Source organism: Ursus maritimus, unplaced genomic scaffold, assembly GCF_017311325.1.
Source record: "Ursus maritimus isolate PB19 unplaced genomic scaffold, ASM1731132v1 scaffold_25, whole genome shotgun sequence".
Lineage (NCBI taxonomy): Eukaryota > Metazoa > Chordata > Mammalia > Carnivora > Ursidae > Ursus > Ursus maritimus.
This window is the reverse complement of record NW_024425008.1, coordinates 41,590,142-41,617,470: the sequence shown is the minus strand read 5'-3', so window position 1 is coordinate 41,617,470 and position 27,329 is coordinate 41,590,142. Positions and strand designations below refer to the sequence as shown.

Here is a 27,329-nt window from a genome sequence, read left to right as displayed (position 1 = left end):
GGCATGCTCAGTATCTATGAAAGGGAGAGTGATGGTGGCCATATCTCCATCTGCGTGGGACCATCTGTCCTCACCTGCTAGCCCATGGCTGCCGGGTGGCCTCTAAGGGAGTTCCTTAGGGGTAGGGTTTTGAAATAAAATATGGCATACCCAGTTAAATTTGAATTTCAGGTAAATAGCAAATAATTAAAAATTAAAAAGTATTAAAAAAAACCTCTTAATTTTTGATTATTCATTGTTTGTCCGAAATTCAAATTTTAGTTGGGTGTTCTAGTAGTTTTATTTGTTGAATTTGGCAACCCTACTTCCAGGATTTCTGAGACTGGACAAGGTTTCTGCAAGGACACCTAAAGAATCTTCACCTATGACTTAAAGCAAATCTAAATCTTCATTTGGAAACAATGTAAAGTTAGCTCTGTTCTAGCTCACCAAAGACTTCTATTCATATTCCATCTGAATTGAGAAATCACTCTCTCATCCTGCTCCTTGGGTCACCCAGAATGTCATGGTTCTAGAATGATTGGAATTCATGGCCTTGCCTACCTCAAAAACTATGAACGTTCTGCAGAGACCCACTGATGGTAAAGGCGTCTTTACTGACTTGGTTGGTGACCCTGGTCAAGCTACATAATATTTTTCCTGTTAATTTATAATTTTTCTGTTTTTGTTTGAATTCTTGGATAGGTAATCTATTTACGTAGATGTACTGATGTACTGATTTCAACAAAATATAAAAGGTGTGTAGTAGGAGGTCTCCCTTTCCTTTCCATTGTCCAGCCATCCAGTGCCCTTCCCCGTAAGCAGAAACTACTATTAATTTCTTATTTATTCTTCCAGACATATTTATACATATATATGCAAGTAAGCACATATTTTCCCTCGTCATTTCAATATAATTGTTAGCATACTGTACCCACTGTACTTATTATACTAAAAGCATCTTTTTTTTTCCTTTTTCCTTGGAGATCTAGTCATATCACGATATAAAGAACTTTCTTATTCATTTTTTATGGCTGCATAATAGTACATTACATAGATGTAATATTTAATGGGCCTCTTTTTGATGGATATTTACGTGGGTTCCAAATGTTTGCTGTGACAAGCAACAATGTGGGACATGCATCGTTTTGCATGTATGTGATTATATGTTTGGCTGAATTTCTAGATGTGGAGGCATTGGGCCAAAGAGTACATGCATTTATAATTCACCAAATTGCTCTACTAGTTTCCTATTGCTGCTATATAACAAATGACCACAGATGTGGTGGCTTAGAACAGCACAGAATTATTATCCTATAGTTCTGGAGGTCGGAAATCTTAAGGTCAAGGTTCTGGCAGGGCTGTGTCTCTTTTGGAGGCACCGTGGCAGAATCCAGCTCCTTGTCTTTCTGGCTTCTAAAGGCTGCCTGCATTCCTCTGCTTGCAGCTCCCTCCCCCACCTCGAAGGCCAGAAGTGTAGCACCTTTAAATCTCTTTTTCTCTGACCCTTGCTTCCATCACCACATCTTCTCTGACTCTGACCCTCCTGCCTCTCTTTTATAAGGATTCTTGTGATTATATTGGGCCCACCTGGATAATTCAGGATAATCTCATTTCAAGATCCATAATATTAATCACATGGACAAAGTCCCTTTTTAAAAAAAAAAATTTTTTTTTTTTTTAAGATTTTATTTATTTGACAGAGAGAGACACAGCAAGAGAGAGAGCACAAGCAGGGGGAGTGGGAGAGGGAGAAGCAGGCTTCCCGCTGAGTAGGGAGCCTGATGTGGGGCACCATCCCACATCACCACCCACCATCATGGCCTGAGCCGAAGGCAGATGCTGAGACACCCAGGCACTCCTGGACAAAGTCCCTTTTGCCATGTAAGGTGACATAGTTGTAGGTTCTGGGTTAGCATGTGGACATCTTTATGGGGTCATTACTCAGATTACTATACTTACAGAATTTGTATCAGTTCAAACTCCTGCCACAGCTTCATTCACCATGCTCATTCCAATATTTTGAAACTTGATCGATCTGATAGGTTAAATACTTGGTGTCTCCATGTTAAATTTTAAGTTGTCTTTCTCTTATTAGGAGTGGGTGGGTGGGGGGAAAGCTATCTAAGAGCCCTGTCTTCTTTTCTTTTTGAACTGTCCAAATCAGGACTTATTTTTCCATCAGGTTGTCAGTTGGGAAATGATTATATATATTAGAGTAGAGGATGTTTCTGAGAAACAGATTGCAAATTTTTTCTTAGCAGTTTGTATGAAAGCTTTTTGCCATGCAAAAGCTGTTATTTTTATATAGTTAAATTTATCAAATTTATGTATGGCTTCTAGGTTTTGTGTCATGATTACAAAGGTCTTCTCCACTTCAAGGCAATGAAAGAAACATAATTTCTTTTAAAATTTAAATAAGTAAAAAACAACACAAGAACCACATAGTGTTTGTTGAAAAAGTAGAAACTAAAGATCAACAAGAAGAAAAATAAAGGCCACCTAAAGCATGCATTCCGTTGTTTATTCTCCGTAGGAGCGGTCAACAGATCGCAGGATGTTTGCAGGTGGGGTTGGGTAGTGAGCGCTGGAGCTGGCTCACGTGTGTTTGTGAGAGTGTGGAGCCTTTTGTACCATCTCTATCCAATACCACGTTTAGTAACGTCAAGCTGGTCATGTTGTGAGTACTTACACCATGGAAATTGACAATTGCATTTGCCAGAAATCAGATCTTTCCCCCTGGAGAACAGCCTACCTTGTCTAAAAAGCCTTTAAAAAACTCCAATAAATGATTGTACTTACATTTTTATATTTGGGAGTAGCTGATGTGAGGGAGGGCTTATAGGAAGCGTGGGGGGTAGCTTTAGATTGGTGGTGCCTCTGCCCCCCCCCTTTCTAAAACATGTTGTATGTTAACATGTTTTTTGTCTCCTTAATGGTATATTCTTGCCATCTTTCGATCTCAGTAAACATTTATCCAAATCATTTTTTTAATGGTTGCATAGTATGCCACAGAATGATTTACTGCCTTTGATCAATCCCCAATTCTGAGACGTTTAGGAAACTTCTGTTTGTCTTGGTTGTTCCCTCCAGTTGGTATGACATGAGGCTCAGCTCTCAAGGTTGTTGGGTTTATTGGTGAGAAAACTTTCGAGACGTGCTTTCAGATATATGAGGCCTTTAAGTGGTGGCATCACTATTCTCATTACCCCCAACCAGACAGGCCTTTTGGGAAATGCCCTGGTTTCTTTTGGTATAATTGCTCAGACTCCCTAGAAACACAAATTCTGGAAATGTTTACATGGCAACAGCAGCTCAGGAAGAAAGAATGCTGGCACTAGAGATGTGGATTCCAAGAGACAGAAGCCCTGCCATGAGACAGACGGGGCAGGTGACAATTAAGCCATAGATAAAAATAAAGAGGATAAATCTCATCAACTCACAGAGAGATTTCAGACAGGTCAGTGGCAACGGGGGATTCAGAATCGAAGATAATTAGAGAAGATATTTTTGGGCTAAGACAAAGTGAGAACGGTGTTTCCTAGTTAGCATTAGGCTTTTAAAAAGTGCAACACAATAATTCTCATCAAGGATAAGAATATCATTAATACTATGTTAGGCGTCTTGGAGAGCTTAAGAGAAACGTAAGAAAGGAATGAGTGGACTGGTTTTAATTAGGGAAAAAACTGGAATTTTCATAAGTTCATAAGCAGCTTTGAACAACCACTTTGCAAAACACTGGTTCAATTTTGCTATGTCTGGAATCACTGGCTACTGAGTACGCTTTTGACGATGGGATACAGGACTGCTGCACTCAAGGCAGTTCAGAGTTCTCCTGTGACGTTATTTGAAAAACACAATTGCTTTGAGTGGGATTCCCATCCACAAAAGGGAGGTAGGTGCTTTGAATTTTTTCAGCAAGTACTAAGAAAGAGTATTACTAATAGTGGAATTTTAATCAGTGCCTACATCAACTCTTTGAGAACAGTCTTTTGGTGTTTCCTGAGCCTAAGGGCACACAGGTACTACCTGGGCAAAATGCTACGTACACTCTGTGGGTTTTGACTCTTAAAACCTATTGTTGCCACTGGAAGGCAGTGTTGCCCAGTCACTGTGTTCAGCAGAGCCAACGGGTGGATCTGAAGACTCGGGCTGAATTCGCAAGGAATCCAAATGAGCCCAAGGAAGTGCTTTTCTCTCGCCTCTTTTCTGAATCTGGCCAAGATCCTGGGCTGCCCATAGACGTACCACCGTGTTGGATATTTCCTGGTGTTGGGTGTGCCGGCATTATGTGAAGTCAGCCTGTGTGGATTAAAAGGATGAGACTTGATTCCCTTTGGTCTCCACTTTTCTCAAATGTACCATGGGACCACCAGCTCTTGCAATACCACAGCTTCATTAAGAGGAAAAAGCAGATGATGGAATTTCCATACAATCAGATAAAAGCAACCTAATCAATAATTTATACAGGTAACCTTTCAGAAATCTCACTTTGACTATTAATTTTCCTTAGACCAAATTATTTCATGATTATCCTAGATAATTTCTTTTTTTCTGTCATCTGATATACCTGGTAAAATTCTAGGTCAACCATGAGTTCTCAAAAGAAATTGGTTCAACAATTAAATAAATTTCTGCATTTTTTTCTTTTTATCAACAAATATTCAGGTAAGGTTTTGATTTAGAAGCACTCTTCAGGAATTAAGTTAGGGAATATTCTATCGACTTTTTAATTGTAGACATCTCCTCTTTAGACTATTAATAATGACCCCTTATCTTTGTACAGTGCTTTAAAAATGTAACGCCTTTGTATATTTTTTCTCCCTGGATTTTCCGCACAGTCTGGTAAACTTGGTAGAGGAATCATGATTTCCATTTTGATGTTCAGGAAATAAGTTCAGATTGAGTCATGCTCCTAGACCAGTGGGTGCTTAGACCACCTCTAAGCATCTTCTGGTTCTAAACTGTGCTTCTGCCTTCCCCATACACACTGCATATAAACAAAGGCCCCTTCGTCTTACAGGCCATGCTAGTAAGGCTGGAATTGGAGCCTTTTATCCACGGTGTTTTTTTTTTTTTTGTCCTATCTTTCCTCCCTTGGTTCATAGAGAAACATACCTCTTTTTGGTTATGTCAATAAATGGTCAGCACAGCATGATTTTTCATGGACTTAGGGTGAATAGGGGCCTCTATACATTAAAAGCATTTCTGCTTCTTAGGAGGCTTTATTCTAAAGAGTGTTTCTGTAGAAACGTTTTTTACTTGAAAGACTATGGATCACTTTTCAAAAGCGGAATTGTCTTATCTGAAATACATTCCTACCTGTGCTGAAAGACACAGGTATAATCAATGCCTTGATCATACGGACAATCTTTATCAAAAGTGCCTTAGATCCCAAAGAGCCTGAGGGGATGAGAGAGGGAGAGAGAGAGAGAGAGAGAAGAGTGCTTTGGTAGCTTCTGAATGTGGAGAGGAGCTTGGCCCCCTCGTGGACCAGACGCAAAGAAAGGTTTCAACAAACTGCCTCCCTCAATCCCCTCTAATCCTTTCCATGGTTTCAGCGTCAGATAATTAACATATTTCTAGATGCAGGCCTCTTTAGTTCAACTGATGCCTTTATGTTCTGCAATATCTTAGGTCTAGTGTCTTTTTGAAAATCGAAAGCTAGAAAGTACTCGGCAGTAAATAAGTTAATGAGGATTCTTGTATTATAGTGGCTATCAAAGTGGATTGAAAATTAAATTCGCTGTCCTCACCGCCCTCCAGCAAGATTCTTCAAGGAAGACTAGTCCCCCGGAGGCTGCTTAAAAATCCAGGTCAGATTTACCAGTGGTATTCAGACACAGTGTGTAAGTACCGTAAGGTGGAAGCTTTGTATCCTTGAATAATTCAGCTCCGTGCAAGGTGTGGTTTTGAGAAGACTAGAGAGATCGTAGTTGGTGTTCTTCTTTTTACGTTGACGTTGTGCATGATAGTGGAGTTTCTCACATTGTGCCCATACCATTTAATAATATATCACAAGCCTGCAACTTAAAATCTAATTTTTTAAAATTTTTGAACGTCTTTACTGAGGTGATTGTTGATTCTCATGCAGTTGAAAGAAATCACAGAGAGATCCAGTGTACCCTTAGCCCAGTTTCCTCCAGGGGTAACATTTTGTAAAACCCTAGTATATATCACAGCCAGGATATTTGACATCGATACAATCCACTGGTCTTGTTTAAATTTCTAAGTTTTACTTGTACAGGGGTGCGTGTGTGTGTGCACACAATTTAATTCCCTACAGTTTTATCACTTATGTAGGCTCATATATCCACCACCACAGTCAAGACACTGGATAATCCCATCACCACCAGGATCCCTCACTTTGCTCTTTTAGAGCCACCCCCTTCCCCCAATTCCCTAGTCCCTGGCAACCGCTAATCTGTTCTCCATTTCTAAAATGCTGTCATTTCAAAAACCTGTTATATACATGGCATCATACAGCGTGTAAGCTTTTATAACTGCCTTTTTTTCCCACTCAGTGTAATTCCCTGGAGATTCATCCGAGTTGTTTGTATCAATAGTTCCCTCCTTTCTATCTCCAGTCCTATTCCATGGTATTGATGAACCACAATTTGTTTAACTCCTCACTTGTTGAAGGACATCTGTGCTGCTTCCAGTTTTGGATTATTATGAATAAAGCGTCTTTGAACATTTGTGTACGGATTTTGTGTGAGCATTGGTTTTCGTATCTCTGGAATAAATGCTCGACATATATAACATTTTTAAGAGTAACAGGAGTGGTAGAATTTTCATGCGGCCTTCTAGGAGGTGTATTCTTCTAAAAGCTGATCCCTTCCAGCTTGTATAGTGACTCCAGTCTTGTAAACGGGTCTTGCAGACATGAATATTATTTTCATCTTGTCCTCGGTGAATAGAGTTTTTATGCATGAAAATAATTTTAATTTCAATTCATTATATGGCTATTTCATGGGGAGACGAGGTTTAAGTGCTTTTAAAAAAAGGATGTACAGGCAGAGTTATCACTTCCTGCTTTGCCTTCCCCCCTCTAAACTCTCTAGTCATTTAAGTATCTCTTTGTTGCCATGTAATCATGTGTTTGCACACCAGACTCCCCACCCTGGTGCTCTCTCAATTAGTCATTTCAGTCTTCATCATTTCAGTAACAGATATTCTCAGGGTAGATATTTAATAAATATTTCTAAAAGAATCCATTTCTTTTTTTGCATAGAACAGTTTATAAGTCATCATCATATGTTTAAGTGTCATACAGCTAATTTGCTAAAAAGAATGTACCTTAATATCTTCCAATTATGCTATTATGATCTTATACGAAGAAGAAACTCTTGCTTATGACCATGCTTTGGAGAAAATTGGAGAGTGGTTTAATGTTCGTTAGGATAAAAGGAATTTGTTAAGGACTGAAGTGATATAATCCAGTATTTCACATGAAAGAAAATAGATTAAGAATTCACGGCTTCCCTGGGTAATGTCAAAAAATGACATAATCCAACATTAAGCCCAGCCTGAATTTTGTAGTGGGATTAGTGCATGTGTGACATTTAAAAATACTCTACATTTTGACAGTTGGAAGATATTTATTGTTATTTTAATTCAGGTTTCTAGGAGGTATGATTTCAGCAACACTCCTTGGAGACTATAACCATCATTGCAGAAAGAGTATCGGAAGTCTAGGATAATTTTATTCTACCACCAATGGTTTGAGTTTGATATTTTCTTTTAAACTTCATGATGAATATTGCATTTCTGGTATTAACACCATAGCCTTTGTGTATTATATTGCTTTTGTCCTCACTCAAGATAGTAAGGCCCAATGGTCCTGGAGCCCAGAGTCTAGATTTATTTATACAAATAAATTAAATGTTGAAATATCTATATCATAAGAAAATATTAACACAGGCCAGTGAAATGTACAAGTAATTATTCAGTTATTTTAAAGCAGTAAATGTGAACTTCTCTCATAACCCTTATGGGGATTTCTAAAAGCAATGACAGTTAATAATTGTCCTATGACCTCTCCTTTTGCTACTTCTGCTAGGCATAAGTATTTATAAGTAAAGCTGCCAAATGACAGAACAATTAGAAAAATTAGGTCTCAAATTATACACAAATTTAATTATCTGAAGTAGTCGATACACTCCTGTACAATCTGATATGAATATTATCCTTTTCTTTTAAATTTGGCATATTTTATATCAAGGAGATTATAGGTATCCTCCTTATGTGAAGATGAGAGAAAAATTTTAAACTCTTCCATTCCTGACATCTTTCTTATTATATTTTGGAGAGTTTACAGTAGCAGGCTAATACGCGATATTGTTTTAGAAGCAGCAGCAATTTATAGTTTGGTTGAAGCAAGTTCTTGTAATAATGACAGGCACGATTCAGCACTAATCCATGGGGATCTATGCAACATGGCAAACAATACACTTTCCAAGACGTGTTTGAATTATGAATCCAATGGTGGGCGGTCTCTAAGTTCTGTGCAGAATAGCTTTGGTGTGAGTTGATGGAGCATTTTGTACCTGGGATTCAGAACTTTTATGAAGGCCAATACCCTGAAACTCATTCAAGCAATAAATTCACTTGTCTTTGAGTTTACAAGGCAATAAACAGTGAAGGCCTTTGACCTTAACATTTACTGAATACATTTGCAGCAGTTGTGTTTATTGACAACTATTTATAGGGAAGCATTGGGTACTGAATTTGTTAAGGGGAGGGGAAAAGTAATTTTGCAGGTCTTTTTTTAAAAAAGTAAAAATGATGAATTTAATTTTTGGCTATTAGGCAGATTTTTAGTTTTGGAGTTGAGATTTGATTCTCACTGCATACAAATCATGCTTCAGGAATTTCTTTCCTTAAAATAAAACTTCCTTAAAGAAGACTCATAGGGGAGAGGACTAACACTGGAATTAGTGTTTGCCCGTTCCATTCATTGGATATTCCACACTTTGAAAGGAGGACAGAAGAAAATGGTAAAGATATTTTAAGGTTTTTTTCTCCCCTATAGATTCATTGTATGTCACAGAGTAAGTAACTTCTCTTCTGTATAACAAACGGTTATGTGGAACAATTATACTGTGAGTCAGCAAAGGTGCTGGGGGAATTTACTAATCCCAAGTATGCTATGCATTTTGAGTTTCATGAGTTACGAACATGAAAGTAAGAGAGGAATCCTTATTACTGAAATAATGACCATGTCACAGAAAGGGCAGCCTGCAATTCTTCCTTATTCCTGAAAGTTGGGAACGGTTACCATCGCTCCACATTGCAGGGGGGGAACTTGGGTGCAAGGCAATCAGGAGTTTTGCTTCAGTTAGACGGTGGGTCCGTGGCGATGGCTGGATCAGAAAAGATGCAGCAAGCACCTGTGATTTGGGGCAAGAAGCAATTGTAATGGGAAGGTCACTTTTATGCAAGGAGATTCCTTGGAGTTAAGTTTTCGCTGTAGACTTAGACCCCAGTTACTTCTCACTGTGAGGAAGCATGAGTCTATAATGGCCCCGGAAACCAGGGAGCCCCTTCTGATCATGCTATTTGAATACGTTCAAAAGAGGGAGAAATCCCTTGCTGATTTTGGTGGGGCTCATGCCCTGGAGAACAAGATGTGCTGATCATTATCTTAACATCTGGTGATGGTGGGAGTACTTGAGGGGGCAGTTAACAGAATCCATCCCTTCTAGATTCCACGGTAACACTGACACCACACTCGTAGAAGAATTCTGCAATAACAGCATTTGGCAGCCTTGCAGTTAGCTTAAAAAAAAACAACAAAAAAAACCTCAGTTCAAAAATTCTTCGCAAGCTTTCTTCTCACTGAAGGAGCAAACTGCAAAGTAAACAAAAGAAGTATGTGTTCTTTGGGTCATGTTGTTACTTTTTATTAGACAGTGTATCTGTGGACCCACTCTATTGAGGCCGGCACTGTATTTTTGCCCACTGGCTTGAATGTGGGCTTGCTTATGTGTCTGTTTTAATAGGTTGTGGAAAAAAAAGTATGTTTCATCCTCTTGTTGAGGGGAGTGGGTTGGGATTTGTTTGGGTTGGTTTAGTTAGGTAAATCTGGTGTTCTGGCGTCAGGGGTTAATGGTTCTAGTTAGCTCCGCCTAGAGAAAAAGACATGTTTCAATTGCACAGGCTGCCCTCTTACAAATGTGGTCATTGTTCTGGGGAGGGAGGAACGGTGTGAGTGACTCGGGACAATTCATTCATTAAGACCGGAAAGGTGATTCCCAGAGCAGGTGGTACTGTTAGAATTCGGTTGGTGAGGTTAAGGACCAAAAATGGAATCACTTGTTACTTCATAGAACACAGGTTTTCATTATCCTTTTCAGAACGATCCCATATCTGGTAAGTGTTTAATTATACCAAGTGTACAATCAGAATAACATTTCAATATGGGCATGTCCCACTGAAATTAATTTCTTCTCAATTTAGTTGTTTTGGTGGCATGACTCTGGCCTGCAATTGAAGACAACACTCCACGCTAAGTCACGGCGTTGGGCAATAATATTTGTTGAGCAAAGTAAGTATCTCCTTTCCAAGGTTATCATGTGTAATTCCTTTTTCCAGTTCAAGAACATATCTTGTTTTAAACAACTTTTTGAAAGGCAGCCAAAGAAAAGGTTGGCTCAGATATGCCCTTACCAGCCCTGTTTATGGGATACAGTGTTCAACTTCTTGGAGGAAGACGATAAAGCGAAGCTGGCTTTGGGAGGTGTGTAGGAATATGTGTTCATGTATTTAAATCCCATGTGTAAGAGTAAAGCCCAAAGGGAAAGAATAAGAGGACGGTGGAGTACTCTGTTGTGTTCGGTTACAGGTACCGAGGTAAGAGTGAAGTTCTAATAGTTGTTAGTGAAAAGTGTGCATGAGTGAGAGCCAGTTAAGAGAAGACTAAGCGACATTACTTTTGCTGGATCAAAGTTGTGGCCAGACCATGAAAAATGGCATGAAGAAGATTTGGAGGACTTCTGTTTTCTTTCCTGTTCACTCTTATCAAATATACAGGCACACAATAAGAGTTTCTTTGAAAGCCAGTTTCTCAAGGGAGGCAGAATTGTTTTTATGATTCAGCCGATCCCCTATTCAGTTCAGGGCACTCACCTCGAAAAACGGGAAGCTGAACTCCCTGAAACAACTAGGAACTCCCTGAAACAACTAGAAACTTCCCAGAAAGCGGGGCACTCAGCCTTGTGTTGGAAACAAACAGAAAACAAATCTGAAGCCTGCGGAAACCTGTTTGTTAAGCAGCGAGGGGAAATGCCCTTAGCCAGGCAGTCTAAACACAGGAATGCTGGGCGGGAGATCAGATCCACAATCGGAAGGGGAGAAGAGGCTGATAAGGCTGCAGAGAAAGCAGCGTCAGTCCGTCCCCAAAATCGGTTTCAGAGGTAAAGTGAGGAGCGCCAGGATGTTTGTGATACGATCGCATTGTGCCGCGAAATCCTGGCACACACCGCAGGAGCTGTGACTAAGAGGCCCCGTTTCAGGAAGCCAGCATGTGCAGCTCTGAAGCCTACCCGGTTGTGCCGAGGTGTGAAAGGAGATACATCTCCTTTACAGCGAAGGAGTCGTCCTCGGCTCTGCCGTCAGGGCCGACCTGCTCCAGGGGTAGCCAGGCTTACGGGTGAGCCACGCCTTGAGCTCAAGACTCACGGCACGCAAGGCTCCCGTCCGTGTGTTCACGGGGAGATCATGTTTGTGACATGGGGACTTTCTGCGGCATTGCTTAGCCTTTCATCAAACGTAGGCGTACCTGCGTGAGCTTCAAGACGGGGCATTTTCGTGCTTCGCTTTCTCCTTTCGGTTTCTCGGAAGCGTCCTCTCTGGGGTAGATGGCCTCTCTGAACATTTCCTGTGCATTTATGAGTCGCTAGGATGTCAGCGTATGGCCCCGTTAATGACGACAGGTGAACACTGGAGAGTCCCCAGGTGTGCCTGAGGCAGTCGTGTGGGCAAGCCTCGTCACCCTGCGCTGCGTGGGGACTCGCGCCGTCGCTTCCGATTCTGCCCGCTGAGGGCCGAAGCGAAAAACCACCTGCTGGCGATTCAGCCGAAGCTAAAATGTATTTCAAGGTGTTGGGAAGCGTGCTTTTGGACACTCCGAGCACAGTGCTGCTGACGGGGAGGTGTTGGGGAGTCCACATGTGGAAGCCGAACATTGCTGCTGAGTGGAAATTGTCAGTAAGTGGAAATCGGTGGCAGAATACCTTAGCCTTTCTTCTTGTTAAACATTAATCTCAGGACTACGTTTCTAGGCTGATTCCAGATGTGGCTGACTCTAAGGCTGAGTTTTCCGAGGTGACAGGTGGTGTGTTTACTTCAGCATAAAGAAGGTCAAATGGTATTAGAGATCTCAGGGCAAACGTCTGCCTATCCCGCGGGAGTGCCTGACGGATCATTTGGCTGCAATCTGGCCCAGAGGCTGGAGGAGAGAGTGCTCCCTCCTGGGAGGAGTGAAGAGATGTTGTTCTCAATGGCCCCGATAGAGGTCGCAGCTTGAAAGGAAAGTGCTAAGTAAGGGACGTGAAATCTGAGCTTTTCACTTGGTGTCGCCCGGGGTCATTCCTCTCCGTGCCCCACTCTAAGCTGCCGGCTGGCTCTTGGTGGTGGTATTCTGCAGCCGTTCTGCAGCCGTGGTATTTGGTGAGCTCTGTTTTTAGGAACACTTAATTGGTTTGACCTGCCCCACTGCTTCTTACATGAAGGGAGCAGAAGGGGAGCATTCCAGGAATAGAGCTCGAGACTCCTGCCTCGCAAACTTGAGAAATGTACAGACCTCTTTTAAAGGGACAACATTGTCTTTGTGCATTCCTGGTGTTGACTCACATCGTTTTTTTATTGCACCCTTCACAGGCATCAAGTTGGACATATATTCTGATGCTTGCCGGAATACTGTTCAAAATAACAACATCAATCAAATAGAGTGGATGGTGTCGTTTTACTCAGTCCAAATCCTTGATTCGCAGTAGCAGCACAAACCTGAGATCCAGTCCTGTGTTTAATTTGTATTTTTAACTTTAGTGATGCTAGTTCTGAGATTTTCCGTACAGGCAAGTGAATCGTAGGAAAAAGATTAGAAACTTCAAGGCACTGTGAGTTTAGGAAAGTCAGACTTCATGTTAATCTAAGAGTGGCTGAAAATAAAAATTTCAAATGCCAGTTTGAATGAGGCCTTAGTTAATTGTGTGAAGGTATCTTCTGCAATGGAAAATGAGATTAGCATCCCAATCTGCATCGAATGGGTGTCTGGTTCAAACATTGCTGGAATTGGGACTAGAAATATTCTTTTTGGATTATTTGCTACTATATGTGGGTAACAAACTGGTGCCGATAATTATATACAAAGACGGGGCCACCTAACGCATTAGCGTATATTATAAACAGAATACAGACCGTTGGGACAAAGGTTCTTTTGAGCACTGTATGCTTATATTACTATGTGCCTTGTGATGACTCAAGTTCGCCTCAGTGGTTTTACATGTGAAGTACTAGGAGGCTGTCCCATGTGGATCACATACTGTGGAGAGGCAGAAGCAGGCTTGGTCATCCCAGAGCATTCACTTGTGAGGCACCAGCAAGATGATTCCAAATTTGCTCACGTTACCTGTTTGTGATTATTATCATGCGAAAAAAATAACTTAAAATTCTAACAAAGTACAATAATCAAAAGGTGGCAACAGCCCACATGTCCAAGAGATGAATGGATAGACAAAATATGGTCTACACAAACAACGGAATATTATTCAGCCTTTAAAAAGAAGGAAATTCAGGGACGCCTGGGTGGCTCAGTCAGTTAAGCGTCTGCCTTCGGCTCTGGTTGTGATCCCAGGGTCCTGGGGTGGAGCCCTATGTTGGGCTCCCTGCTCAGTGGGGAGCCTGCTTCTCCCTCTGTCTGCCGCTCCTGCTGCGTGTGCTCTCTCTCTGACAAATGGATAAATAAAATCTTTTTTAAAAAATGAAGGAAATTCGGACACACGTTACAGCAAGGACAGTCCTTGAAGACCTCATACTCAATGAAATCGGCGAGAGACAGAGAGACAACTATTATATGATTCCACTATGAGAAGTACCTAGAGTAGTCAAATTCATAGACACACAGAGCAGAATGATGGTTGCCAGGGGCTGTGAGGAGGGGAATGGGGAGTTTATTATTTAGCGGGTTTGGAATTTGGGCTTGGAAAGATAAAAAACAGTTTCTAGAAGTTGGATGGTGGTGATAGTTGCACAACAATGGGAATGTACTTAATACCACTGAGCTGTGCACTTAACAGGGGTTGAAGGGTACATTTTATGTCGCAGATATTTTACCACAGTAAAAAATTCTAATGCAACAAGTTCAATCACCCAGGAATACCACAGTCTCTGGAATGTGGTTGCCAAACGTGAGTGGGGGCACTGGAGCTGGTCCACTGTCTTCAGTGAAGCACGGAAAAGACAGGCTGTTGTACTAGGGTTTCATAAAGCTAATTTTATCAATTTAAAAGGTTTTTATGTATTCTAGGCTTAGTTTATGCAATTTTTTTTTTTTTGAGGAAGGGGTGCCTAAAATCTTCCTTTTGTGAAATGAACAGAGTGGCAGTTGGTAATGACTGTTATTCTTTCATACACCTACTTGGCAAAACAAGTAGTTGGGGATACCATGTTTCTGCCCCCAATTAAAAGTTTATTTTAAAAACTGATTAGTAAGATCTGCAAGTCTTAGAACTGCTGCTCTTTAAAACTGGCATGTGGTCCTGTTATTCCTTCCCATTTTGATGGCTATACTTACTCAAGGTGCATTGAACAAGAGAAAAATTATAGCTTAGCATTCTAGAGCCAGATTCCACCATCTCCCTCAGTGGCCTTTGCAAAACATAAGGACCTATACAGATGTACGCTGTTGTTAACTCTCTTTCCATATTTATTGAACACCTATGGTAGGCCTGGGGAAACAAAGATGAATAAGGTTTGGTCCCTGCCGTGGAGGAGCCCGTGGCCTGGCAGGGGAGGCAGTCACATGACCAACTGTGACACAGTCTGATAAATTCTGTCACAAAGAGATGGACAGGGAGCTATGGGAGCGCAAAGGAGGGGGTAGTAAATGGTAACATTACCCCAATGTTTTACAACTTGTATAGTAAGGAAATATATTGTTTAAGACTTGAAGTCAAACCCTTCTGGCTGAGGCTTGGGCCCATTTCCCCTCATGCTGACCCCAGATTAGAAAACAAATCATCCCACCAAGACGTGGGGCAGCAGTGGCTTGTGAATTCAGGATGAGGGTCTGTGACGGAAGGTGAATTTGGGGGACTTGGCATTTATCAAAGCTTGAGCATGTCGGAGGGAAGAGTTAGGGCCTCATGAGTCGAGTGGATCAGACAGGAACCCGGGTGGACCAGACCGCAGAGACCAAAGTGAGACAAGCCTACACAAAGACCCTAAGTGGCAAAGGGGCAAGGGGACAGCTGTGGTACAATGTGAAGAACAGAGTTGATCACTGTGATGAAGGGAATGGCTCCACTGACAGTACAGTTGACCCTTGAACAACACGGGTTTGAACTACATGGGTCCACTTATATCAGGATTTTTTACGAAACAGCGCTGTAAATGTGTTTTCTCCTTCTCATGATTTTCTTAATAACATTCCTTTTCTCTGGCTTGCTTTCTTGTGAGAATACAGTGTATAACACATAAGACACACTAGGTGTTAATCAACTGTATATGTTATCGGTAAGGCTTCTGGTCTACAGTAGTCTATTAGTAGTTAAGATCTTGGGGAAGTTAAAAGTTATACATGGATTTTCAACTGTGTGGGGAGGTCAGTGCCCCAACCCCTGTGTTGTTCAAGGGTCAACTGTATTTATTGAAGGCTTCCTGTGTTCTAGGCACTGTGCTAACATGTATTCTTTTGTTTAGTCTTCACAAGGATGCTGGGGATATTAATGTTGTTATCCCCATTTTACAGATGAGATAATTGAGACCTAGAGAGGTTACTAACTTGTCCCAATCACGTAAGTAAGACTTGTTAGAGGCAGAGTCAGGGCTTGCCTCTAGGTCTGTAGGACCCCAAAGCTCATGCTCTCCAGTCCAACCTCTCATGCAGGTGCGGGCTTGCTCTCACTGTACCACTCAGTGTCTCCAGCTAGACAGTCCACCAGCACCTCGAATTTTATGTGTGAACGTAAAATTCATGCCTCTTCTGTCTGTTCCCATTAGCATCCCTCCTTCTCTTCTCTCAGGCCTCTCTCAGAACCTTGGCCTGTTCTTCTCCCTTCCCACTCCTTGCTTGCCACATCAAGAAGGTTGCCCGACACACACTTTCCATTCTTGTTGCCACGGCTGCTGTCTAGCTGCACGCTGCCCGTCACCTGCTAATTTGTCCTGGGCTGCTAGTCTCCACCATCTCCAGTTCACAAGAACGCTGCTGCCAGATAAAGCCTCTCTTAAAGCCCAGCTCTGATTATATCACTCTCTGTTCAGTAATGAATAATGACAGTGGGTTACTTCCTATGGACTTGCGAGAACGTTCAGCCTCTTCAGTTAATCATTTAAGGCCTTCGATGATAGTCTTCAGGCCAACTTTCCAGTTTCAGATTGCACGAAGTTCTCTTCATATCTGTTGTTGCCCCTCACATCCTTTTATCCCAAGCCGACTCTTCCCAGGCCTTTCCCTTTACGTCTGTGCCTTTGCTTATGTGCTACTGTTGCCTGCCTTGTGCTCTCTGTCACCTCTACCTGCTGAGGTCCTAATTGTTGTTCCAGCTGCCACTTCTTCCCCGAGAAACCCCCTTTCCCTGCTGGAAGTGACCTGTCTCTCCTTGGGATGCTGGTGGCATTTTATACGGTGGAAAGGGCAGTCCTGTGCTGCCTTATACATACTTACCTTCCCTCCTCTTTTAGACCTCGACTTCTGGAAGGCAGGGACCTCATCTTATTCACATTTCAGTTCTCCTCAGGGCCTAGTCCAGGAACTCACAATTTCACTGAGGGAAGGAGTGGGGTTGGAAGAGGTTGGCCAATGGAAGAATGAGGGAGCTGAGAGAAAATGGAGTTCTAGTCGCATAATCAGTACTTTAGATGCCCCCAGAATTTCTCTGAAGAAGTAACTCCAACTATATATTTTTAAAGATTTACTTATTTATTTTAGAAAGAGAGAGAGAGAGAGTGAGCTCGAGTGTGAGTGTATGAGTTGGGGGAGGGGCAGAAGGAGAGGGACAGAAAGAATCTCAAGCAGACTCCCTGCTGAGCAGGGAGAGCATGACCTGAGCCGAAATCAAGAATCAGACGCTTACCCAACTGAGCCACCCAGGTGCCCCATCCATATTTTGGACTCAGGCTTTGCTTTGTGGCTATCATGTCACACTATGTTTTTCCTTCTTTAGATTGTTTTCTCTTCACTCTCTTTTACTCTGCCAGAAATGGTTCCATCTTTTAGGATTAAATCAACTCTCTCCAATCACCTCCAAAATTCATTTATACTTATTCCAAGAATTTGTGTTTTATATATTCTAAAAATATTCTTACAGCCTCTGTCATTTACATTTTGGGCAACTTAAATTTGTGGTTATTCGTCCCTGTCCTATATTCCCTACTTATCTCTTTGCTGAGGGCAAGGCCATTGTGTGGCACAACATGGGGGCCCTAACATTAGTAGCCTGTAAGAATGGCATTCTCTGGAATGCAGCAGTGCTCAGCCTGCTCAACAGTATGCGGCAGCCCTGACTGTGGACTCATGGAAGTCAGGTGCACGTTTGCCTGACTTCTGATTATTTTGTAAGTCATCGTGGGCTCATTCAGACCTTGGGTATCTCCAGAAGGGTTGAATGAGAAGCCAACTGCATACTGGTTTCTTCAGCCACTCATAGAGTTTTAGGAAAGCAGGCTCCTGTTTGGACATCCAGACCTTGTCTGGTCTGTTACTGCAGATGCAGAGAAACAGTCCCAAACTGTCGACGTGAGTGCTGGGAGCCTGAGAAACCACTTGCAGGTGCTAAATTTCACATTTGGGTATTCAGATTGGCACCAAGAGGAGAAAATACTTGGAATCCAACAGGATTGCCAATTATGAGAAGTTAGTTGTGGCCTTTTGTGTCAAAATTATGTGCTTGTTTAAGCCCTGGGTACTACGGTGATCGGTCCTGTGTAAACACAAAGACAAATAACACTTCATATTAGTCTACCACCTGTGCCTGTCAAGTTACCTAATTGCCCCTTCATAGGCCTGCTTCTCGTAGGATAAATGTACCAGGCAGTGTAATGAGATGTTTCCCTTTCGAGCGTTTGGATCGCTTACTCCCACTTGGGACGCCCAGCCCTCTGAATGCCATGGCAACTAGGGACAGGGGCTTTCCTGCAGAAGAGTCATGGTGTGCAATTTTCTTGGAACTCCTCGTGAGTTTGAAAGGAAAACTGACCCAGAGGAGGACAAGCAAGAAGAGACAGCCCCTTAGCAGCCAATCCGTATGACAAAGTAAAAAGCAACTTCGGAGCTGTCAGCACAACAGCTGGGGGAACATGCCAAGAAGCCAGATGCTGCTGCTGAAAGACTGTTTTCCACAAAGTTTGGGCCTGTGATGTTCATCTCAGCCCCATGTGTGGCCCTGGGCATGGGGCTTTATTGCTGGATAAAATAACAAAGGCAGGGAGAGGGGGGAATTGCATGCATACCGGGGGGCTGACTTATAAAGTTAAGGCAGACAATAGGAAGTGGAAATCCTGTTCTTATAACCTCCCAGCACTATCAGGAATTAGAACTCTGTACATACCTCTCTCCAAGGGCTTTGTTTATTTGGAAGGCGACCTAACAAGTAACATATTTTAATTTGAAGCTAGACTTTAGTTTGGTGACATCCCACTGCTAGCTCATTCTATTAGACTTTCTAACTTTTTTTTTGTGATCCCCAGAATATTCCTATACGTGAAGTCTTCTGCTATTGATCGTTGTCCCGGATAAATGAAGTTTGTTCTCATTTTACAGACGACTGAACCGAAAAGAATGTTACCCACTTAATGGATAGTGACATGGCTTGCTTAAAGTTACTCCATTGGACATCTCCAGGAATAGAACTTTCTGAGTGCTGAGGCCTTGTCTTCAGTCTTACCACTAGACTGCAGCCTCCTGCTTTCTCCCTCTACCAACTCTTTGAGTTCACCTGTTTTTATCACCTGTTCTTTCCCTTTCCCCTCCCCCCCGGACTACTGATGTAGGAAACCAGTATGGTTCCTTTCATACTCAAAAGACTACTGGGGGAGTCATTTCTTGATTTCCTGAAAAAGCAAAGCATTTAAAAAGAAAAGATGATTTGTACTGGGAAAAATTTCTGGAAACAGTCTGGATGGATAGTCACAAAAATCTTGAGGTGTGAGGCAATGATTCTTTATGCACCAAGCAAGTAGAACAGTCAAAAGATAAATTGTAGAAATCAAGTTTGTGCATTTCCTGAAGTCTTTGGCGGATGAGAAAACTTGGCCATTATATTTCTAGGGTGTCCACTCTTGGTTTGTTCATCCCCCCCACCCCCGAAAGAGAGCAGATGTGGGACAAATGTGAAGTATTGGGTCATCTAAAACTCAGATACCCTGTGGCTGGTGTTGCAGTGTGGTTCTGCCTTGACACGTTTGTATGGGGTTGGGGGAAGTTCGAAGATCTTGGGGTTTGCTGACCAGGTCATGGAGACCTGGCGGTGGGGGGGCGGTGAGTTTTGAACAAGCATAAGAAGGAGGTGTTTTCCTCATTGTTTTTTCTTTGCTTTCTGAGCTTTTCCTCTGTTCTGGAGCAATAAGAAGTTCTCACTACCTTAGCTTGGGTTCTCTCCAGAAAGCAAAGTCAGACAGAAGGGCTTGCGTGCAGGCAGTTTATTTCATGAACTATCCCAAGGGAATAGGGGAGAGGGATGGAGAGAGAGAGAGAGAGGATAGGGAAGGTTGGGAATAGTGACAGGGAAAGAGGGAAGCCAAGGTAAGGTGCATTATTGAGCTGGTTGCCTCCTTGGGCAACTGGGACTCAGTTCGTTGGGAACCCTATGAGGAACCATGGAAAATGCACCCCAGGATTACCTGCCTAAGGGACAGAAGGGGCACCATTCATCCACTAGCTCCCATGCTCCACAGGTCAAGGTTTGTCCCATGGGCTTAACTTTCTCCAACTTCCAGGTTTGTGAAATGGGAGTGACAGGATGTCCTGTGCTGCCACATCAGAGAAGCCTCCCAGACAGAACATGAGAGATTGTGGGTGCAGCTGAGGCCGAGTTGCTGCTGGGTGTCCCTGTGTGCAGCTGACTCCCACAGCATTGGCTTGAGTGAAAGGTGGGCTGAGAGGACCTGCAGGGGAACCAGACGCATCTGACAGTTACGCCGCCCTCTAGGTGTGGCCCTAGCATCACAGGGTGGCCTTGGGGTTCAGGGCAGTGCAGTTCTTGGGCAGATAGTAGGCCCTCCACAAGACTGGGTTGAATTCCATCTGTTTCACTGATTTTTCTCTGAAGTTGTCCTGCTGTAGAACGATAGGATTCTCTGCTTTCTCCCCACTGGCTGGCTTTAGACACAGGATGAAATGGGAGCGTGACTCGATGTTGGACAATCATTTTCTGCATTGCCTGATGGATGAGCCAGTGTCCCAGCGGACACCAACGGCGTATGAAGGCAAGCCAAGAGAAGGGTTTAATTACACAGGTTTGGGTACAGTTAAGGGAAATCAGCAATACTAGAAAACCTTACCACCTTTAGCCTGCAGGCAGGAGAAGAGGGCACAGTTCCTGAGCCCTGAGAATGGTAGTTATATCTAGAGTAGAGGGTTTCAGGAGAGGGCTGTGGACTTCAGGAGAAGGACATGTCCAATCTGTGGAGACCCAGCAAGGAAGGGGCTGGGGGAACAAATGCACGTGGCTTCGCTCTCCTTTTGCCCTCCGATCTCCAGCCGGTGCCTTCCATTGGCTGACCTCAACTAGAAGCCAGAGGGCAGGGAGCCGAAGACGAAGTCCATGTGTGTCAGCCTTCCTGGGCACAGAGCAGAGTGGAGAAGGGTAGAGGGTGGATCTGGAGGGGCAGGTGGAAGATATCCAGCAGGGCTGGTGTATGATGCATATCGACAGTTTATGGTCCAGCTCTGTCTTACTGGGTGTTGGGTGCTAGTCCCACCTATTTGGAAGTGCCTTGCTTTAGTACAAATACGGAGTCTTTAGGCCTAAAAAATGACGGGCTCTGTCCAAATCTAACCAGGGGGATGTAGCTAAGAGTGTGGCTAGATGGATCACTGTGGGATTTTAGTATATTCAGTTACTTGGAAAACATTTTTTCACAATGAGATTAGAGAGACATTTATTTACTATGTAAAAATTGTGTTGGCTGGTGGGCAAAGAATAGAAGGGGGAAGATGAGATTAAAAGCAAGTTCATGGTTTGTGGTGAAAGTGAGGAAACTTTTCTCTCTTCTAATTTCCTTGGTTGCTATTTTAGTGCAGTTTTTGCAATAAATTAAAAACAGGGAAAAGCCACTAGTCACCTCGATGGGCTTGCTTAGGCTTCTGGACAACCGTGCTGGCTATACCAAGCATCTTGGAGAGGAAGGCTTTAAACATGAAAAGTTCTTGCCTGAGTCTTGGAAACTTAAACTAGAATCCATGTGAGGTTCATTTTAATAGAGCCCTCTAGGTTTTTAAGCATTTTTTCCCATAATTACTTCTGTTTTCTTTATAAGCAGTTTTATGGGGAGTGGAGGGGAGGTATTTTCCTTTACCCCTTCAGGTGGCTTCGTGCCCAGTTCCCAGGTCACTGTGGATGCACAGACTGAGATCCTGTCTCTTACACAACTTCGGATAAGTGGGACGTCCCGTGTTCTGAGTCTTGTCCTGTCTTTTGGGAGGTGCAGGGAGAAAGGTGTTGATTGCTGGCTGTGGTGCGGGGGGGGGGGGGGGGAGGGCTTCCCAGAACCTGCCAAGAGCAGCAGCTTTCCCAGCTCACCTCTTCCCGACGGGGACGCTGCAGCGCCTGCCCGTCAAAGCTGGTGTCACTACTGTTTATCAGTGTCCACAGACCAAATGCCAGATTCCGTTTCTGGCACATGACCTCGCGAAGCAGAGACAGGCAGCTTCCATCCTCCTCTTTCTAACCACAACTGCAAACCTGACTCCAATATCTTTGCACTGTCATGAGAATTTACCCTGAGAAAAATGTTTTAGTTGAAAGGTATTGTTTCTGATCATGTCATGGACTACGACCGGTTGACAAGTTATCTGAGCTGAACTGGATCAGGGGCCTGGTTTCCAGATGTGAACTGGTAGTTTGGGTTTCCCTTCTCTTCTCACCCCTATCTGCCCAAAAAGGACGAAAAAGAAAAAAAAAAACGTGTGTGTGTGTGTGTGTGTGTGTGTGTTTGAGGGGAAGTAAATAGCTGGCCGGATCCTGGCGTGTATCTGATGTCTTCAGGTTGGGACTGCAGCTAAAGAGAATTTTGTTTGTATGAAACAGAGGTGCCTACCATTCTAACTAAACTGTGGCAAGACAGTTTTCTGTTTTAGCTCCGTGCGAGGAACCAGTACAGGCTTATGGCAGAATTTACCAGCAGCCAACTACGGCCTCCAGATTGGTAGCAAAATTAAAAACTTAAAAAGACTACCTAGGAAAGTTTCTTTGCCTCAGCGTGGCTGCTTGATACTCTTATCTTCGGTAAGAAGTTCATTTTGAGTTGTCTACAATGTCTTGAATGTCAACTGTGCGTTTGAGATGGAATCAAATAAGACAAAGGATGGGCCTATCACCCATGAGGGGGAGATGAAGGGAGATGGAATGGAGAGGCCTGGGTTAGAGTTTTTCGTGGGTTCTGGAGGCAAATACACAGTCTGTGGACAAATCCCTTTTGCTTCTGTGCCAGCCTTCCTGCCCTTTTGAAAACTGGAATTTTGTCTGTGTGTCTGGACTTCCAGCAGCAGGGCATGTGGAAGATTCGTGGTGGAAATCCTTCTAGCTTTGGAGCTGGCCATTACCTGGAAACAGTCCAGCCAACTAAAGGCAAGATAATGGACTTTTCTGTGCTTCCTTCTCTTAATTTACAAAAGAGGATGCTAATTACTTACCCTGTAAGATTCTTGTGGTGCTTAAATGAAACAACATGTCTAGTTAGCTTACACGAAGGTCGGTCTTATTTAAATTATCTACCTGAACTTAGGTCTTCTCAGACCTCACTCTTGCCTGACTTCCTGAGCCCTCAGATACAGAAAAAATAAAAAATAAAATAAAATAAAAATAAGTGAAATACGGGAGACCAGCTGCTGGATCCCAAAGAGAGAGAGCATGTGAGGCTGATGATTAGGAAAGCGACGTGGCTCCGCGTTCCGAGTGGTCGGAGATGGACAGTGGCAGCCGTGTCTGCGAAATGTCCTTTTGCCAGCGCGGACCGGGCTCCAGGCTGTTTCTCAGGAGCTACCTGCACTCAAACATCAGAGGTGGAAGTCCGATTTCCCGGAGGGTTTCGGTCCACCCCCAGGCCAGAGTGACTGGACGAGGGCGTCTCAGAGCCGGCCTTTTCTCAGGCCCCGAGTCTCTGACCGAGAACTCTCTCTGGCTCTGCTTTGTAACTGTAGCTGTGCCGTGCATGCGAGACGCCGTGCGAGCGCAAGGACAAGACAAGAGCATTAAGAATTGTTTCAGAATCAGAGACGAATGTAAACTAATATAAAAATAATAGCACTCTCTTGACCCCGTATCTTTGAGGTTTGCGGGGCCTCCGAGCTCTCTAACGTATTGTTTCATGGTTTAATCCGCTTCGCTTTGCTCCGAATTTACTGATGCCGGGAGAGCAGGATACAGGACTCTAGGAGCTGAAACAAAGAACAGAAAAACAGGGAGTGCTTGGAACGTTAAATTTTTAAAATATTTTTTGTTTTCTTTTCAGAACGTATCTCATCGTACTGTTGAAAAAGAAATCCATACAGAAAGGTTTTTTCAAAGAAATCAGTGTGTGTGTGTGATAGATCTCTATATATTTATTTATGTGTGTCATGGATAGATTTTGCTTATCACATTAGAATAATAAAGAAAACATTAGTATAGAACAGTAGAGGACTTAAGTGTTTTCTTCTCTTCTCCCCTCTTTCTTTGAAAACTTCTAAAATAAACCTGCAGGATAAAATTCGGGGATGTAAAAAAAAAAGTCACAAACATGCTTTAATAGTTGATGTTTAACAATTTGGAAATGAGCTATTTATTTGTTGTAACTTTAAAATTCAACTTGTTGTGTTTATCAAACATCTATTAAGTGCCTTGAAAAAATCAGTTCACAACTCGGTTCTTATTCCTAAGAAGCTTACAGTCTTGTCAGAGGTAGTGGGAGTCAGGGTGGGTGGAGAACCTGGACATGTGGGAAGTAGGGTTATGGTAACACCAACGCGTACATACAAATGTTCGAGAACCTTCGAGGCGGTGGGGGAAAGGTGACCCAGTGGTGGCTGGAAGACTAGGAACGCCAGACGTGGAGTTGGAGATGAACCATATGGGACTTTTGAGAGATTTTCTTCTTCTCACAAACGGGCCTTCATAAAGCCATTGTTTGTGTCCCCTGCTAACCTTGGCACGTATGGAGGCCAAAGAGTGAAGCAAATATGTGCCACGTTTCCTTCCTTCCCTGAGCAAAGGATGTAAGCAACTAGGAAGTCCTTCTCACTTTGCTCCAGGAGACAACAGACCTAACTGATTTTCAGTGAACCTGTTGTCAGGCCAGATCTGCCAGAAACAATGACCAGATCTCAGGCTTCCCACGCCCGGGCTGTTCTAGAAGAGACTTAAGCTCTGAGACTCGGAATTGTTGTTTATTCTCCCTAGATGCCCAGAGTGGGACTTCGGTGCACTGTGGTCTGTGCCTGATTTCAGCTGGTTGAATAGTATTAGTTCTGATGCTACGTTTTTAATTTGAGGTCCCTGGGATCCTTCCAGTCTTTCAGTTTAAATGTCACCACTCAGGGAGGTCTGTCTGGATTGCCCTACCTCATGTGGTCCCAGCCTCTGTTAGTCCTCAACACAGCATCCTGTTTATTTTGCTGGACGCACTTGTCACAAACGAATTATTTTGTTCATTAGTTTCGATGAAGAGAGTGGTCCCTCCATACTAAGACAGCATTATGTGTCGGTAGCTTGAGAGAAAGAAAGGTTAACGTCTCGATAGGGTTTTCACTCTCCTTTCAAATAGCCTTCTGGACGTTTACATATGACTATAGGTCTGCCTCCCTTCCCTCGCTGAGTATCATAAGGTTTCCTCTTTCCCACCTGAGTGTCATGGCCCCATGGTCTTCCTGTGGAGGTGCGTAGGCCCCTCTGGAGTAGTTCCAGCGCAGCCGGGCACAGGGAGTGGTGGGCCCGGTCTCCGGGTAGTTGGCGCTTGTGTCGATCCCTGCATCACTCTTCTGGTCAATGCCAAAGACGTATTTCAAGTTCTGAGTCTAGGGTATCTTTCTTTCCCCTCCACATATATTTGGTACTTAATGTTTGTCTTCCCTACTGGATTATTCATACCGTGAGGAGAGGGACCATGTAGGTCTTGCTCTTTCTTTTGTTCCCAGGGTGTACCATAGTAGTGTCTCACCCGTACTAGGTTCTCAGTCAAGGTTGATCTTTGCTTCTTCCTGTCCCCTCTAGCCACCTTTAACTTCTGAAGTGTCCCCTCCCCCCACCTCCCAGCAGCTGTGTAGCCCATTTGAGCCACCCAAACTTGCAGGGTGACGGGGACGGAGAGGTAGAATAGCTCCTTCTGGTGCTCCTGCTAATTGGTAGCAAGCTGTCTTCTGGGGGGTTTGGAGAAGGGGTGGAGGAATACAAGGAGTCCCCAGAAGTCACCCCCCACTCCCCCATGTTCCTCGCTCCCCAACCCGACTTTCTGATTCAGCCTGGCGGTTATTTGTTTTTAATCGGCCTCTCCTGTCCTCTTGCAGTCTTTCAGCCCAGCTCCCTATGTGGGCCGTTCTTGTTCTTGGATGCTTGGATCGCTCTTTATCTCCTCGCCATCTGTGTAAGGGGATCCTGCCAAGATGATCAGATGTGAACTCAGCGCCAGAAACATTTTAATTAATTTATGGTGATAAAATGCGAAAAGAAAACCAATGAGGAAAGTCTGGGCCAAAGAAAATTAAACATAAGAGGAAACAAAGAAACTGGAGCCATGCGGCCTTGGAAGGAAGGGCCTGGTTGGCAAAGGAGCCAGCAAACACTTTCTCTCTCTTGCCCTCTTCACTTTCTTAATAACACCCAAGTGGAAAAGCCACAGAGGACCTAGGGACTGGAGGGGGCGGGGGAGAAAATGGAGTAGCTTGCTATTTGCCTTGACTTCTGGATTAGGTCGACTGAATGTGGGTATGTGGAAGATAGACAGCAAGGCTGTAGGATCGCAGACCCCGGTTGTAATAGGGGTGGCCGGTGTTTCTCAGGTAAGCAGAGGAAGGAAGTGCCTTAAACTCCAGCTCTGGGAAAACCTTCAGCAGATGCTTAAATAAGTTAATATTTAATGAAGTATGGTCTCATGGCAGCCTGGCAAACACGACTTGGGCAGGTAATGCCTCTGTGGGGGAAAACGCTAAGGAGAACCAGTATCAGCTAGCTTTTTCCCAGCAGAGAGAAAAACACGCCAGCAATATTTATTTGTAGGCTACCAGGCCATTTGACTTATTTGCAAGATTGATTTAATTTAGTTTTTCTTCCTTTTCCCTCTTTTTAAAAAAAGTTTTTTAATGTGAAACAACTGAGTGCTGAATAAAGACAAATTTTGCAGTGACTCTTTCCAAGTGAACTTTCTATGAAGGCAAGAGGGAAAGACGAAATACTTGTGAACCAGCACATAAGAATTCTATGAAAATATATTATTTTGTTTCTAATTTATTTGGATATTTTATTTTTATAGATATGATGGTCTTAATCCAGCTGGTGTAATTCAAGGACAATAATATACTCTTAAAAGCAACCTGGTGAAGAATATAGGAGTGAAAGGAAAAAGGGGGACACATTGGTTGAAGACAGTGAAAGAAATTAGGCAAACTTTCAGTGATATAAACGAATCTAGAGCGCATATTACTTATTTTTCTAATGAAGAGGGAACTATTTAAAATTGAACAAATTTGTGTTGAACTTAGATGGATCATTTTTACACTGATTTTATAGAATAATAGAATTTTAGAGCTGTAAGTGACTTCATACTATGGGTCTGGATCAGGCTGCCTGGAGAGGTTTCCTTTTCCTTTTTAAAAATTTACACGATTGGGGGACGCCTGGGTGGCTCAGTCAGTTAAGCATCTGCCTTCGGCTCAGGTCATGATCCCAGTGTCAGCCCTGCTCAGTGGGAGGTCTGCTTCTCCCTCTTCCTCTGCC

The 27,329-nt window shown here is 43.2% G+C and overlaps 1 long non-coding RNA gene across 1 annotated transcript in view; it reads left to right on the top strand.

The window, feature by feature from the left end:
* Positions 1 to 27,329, top strand: part of LOC103672993 — a 324,581-nt gene that overhangs the window by 23,095 nt on the left and 274,157 nt on the right. The window lies entirely within an intron of this gene.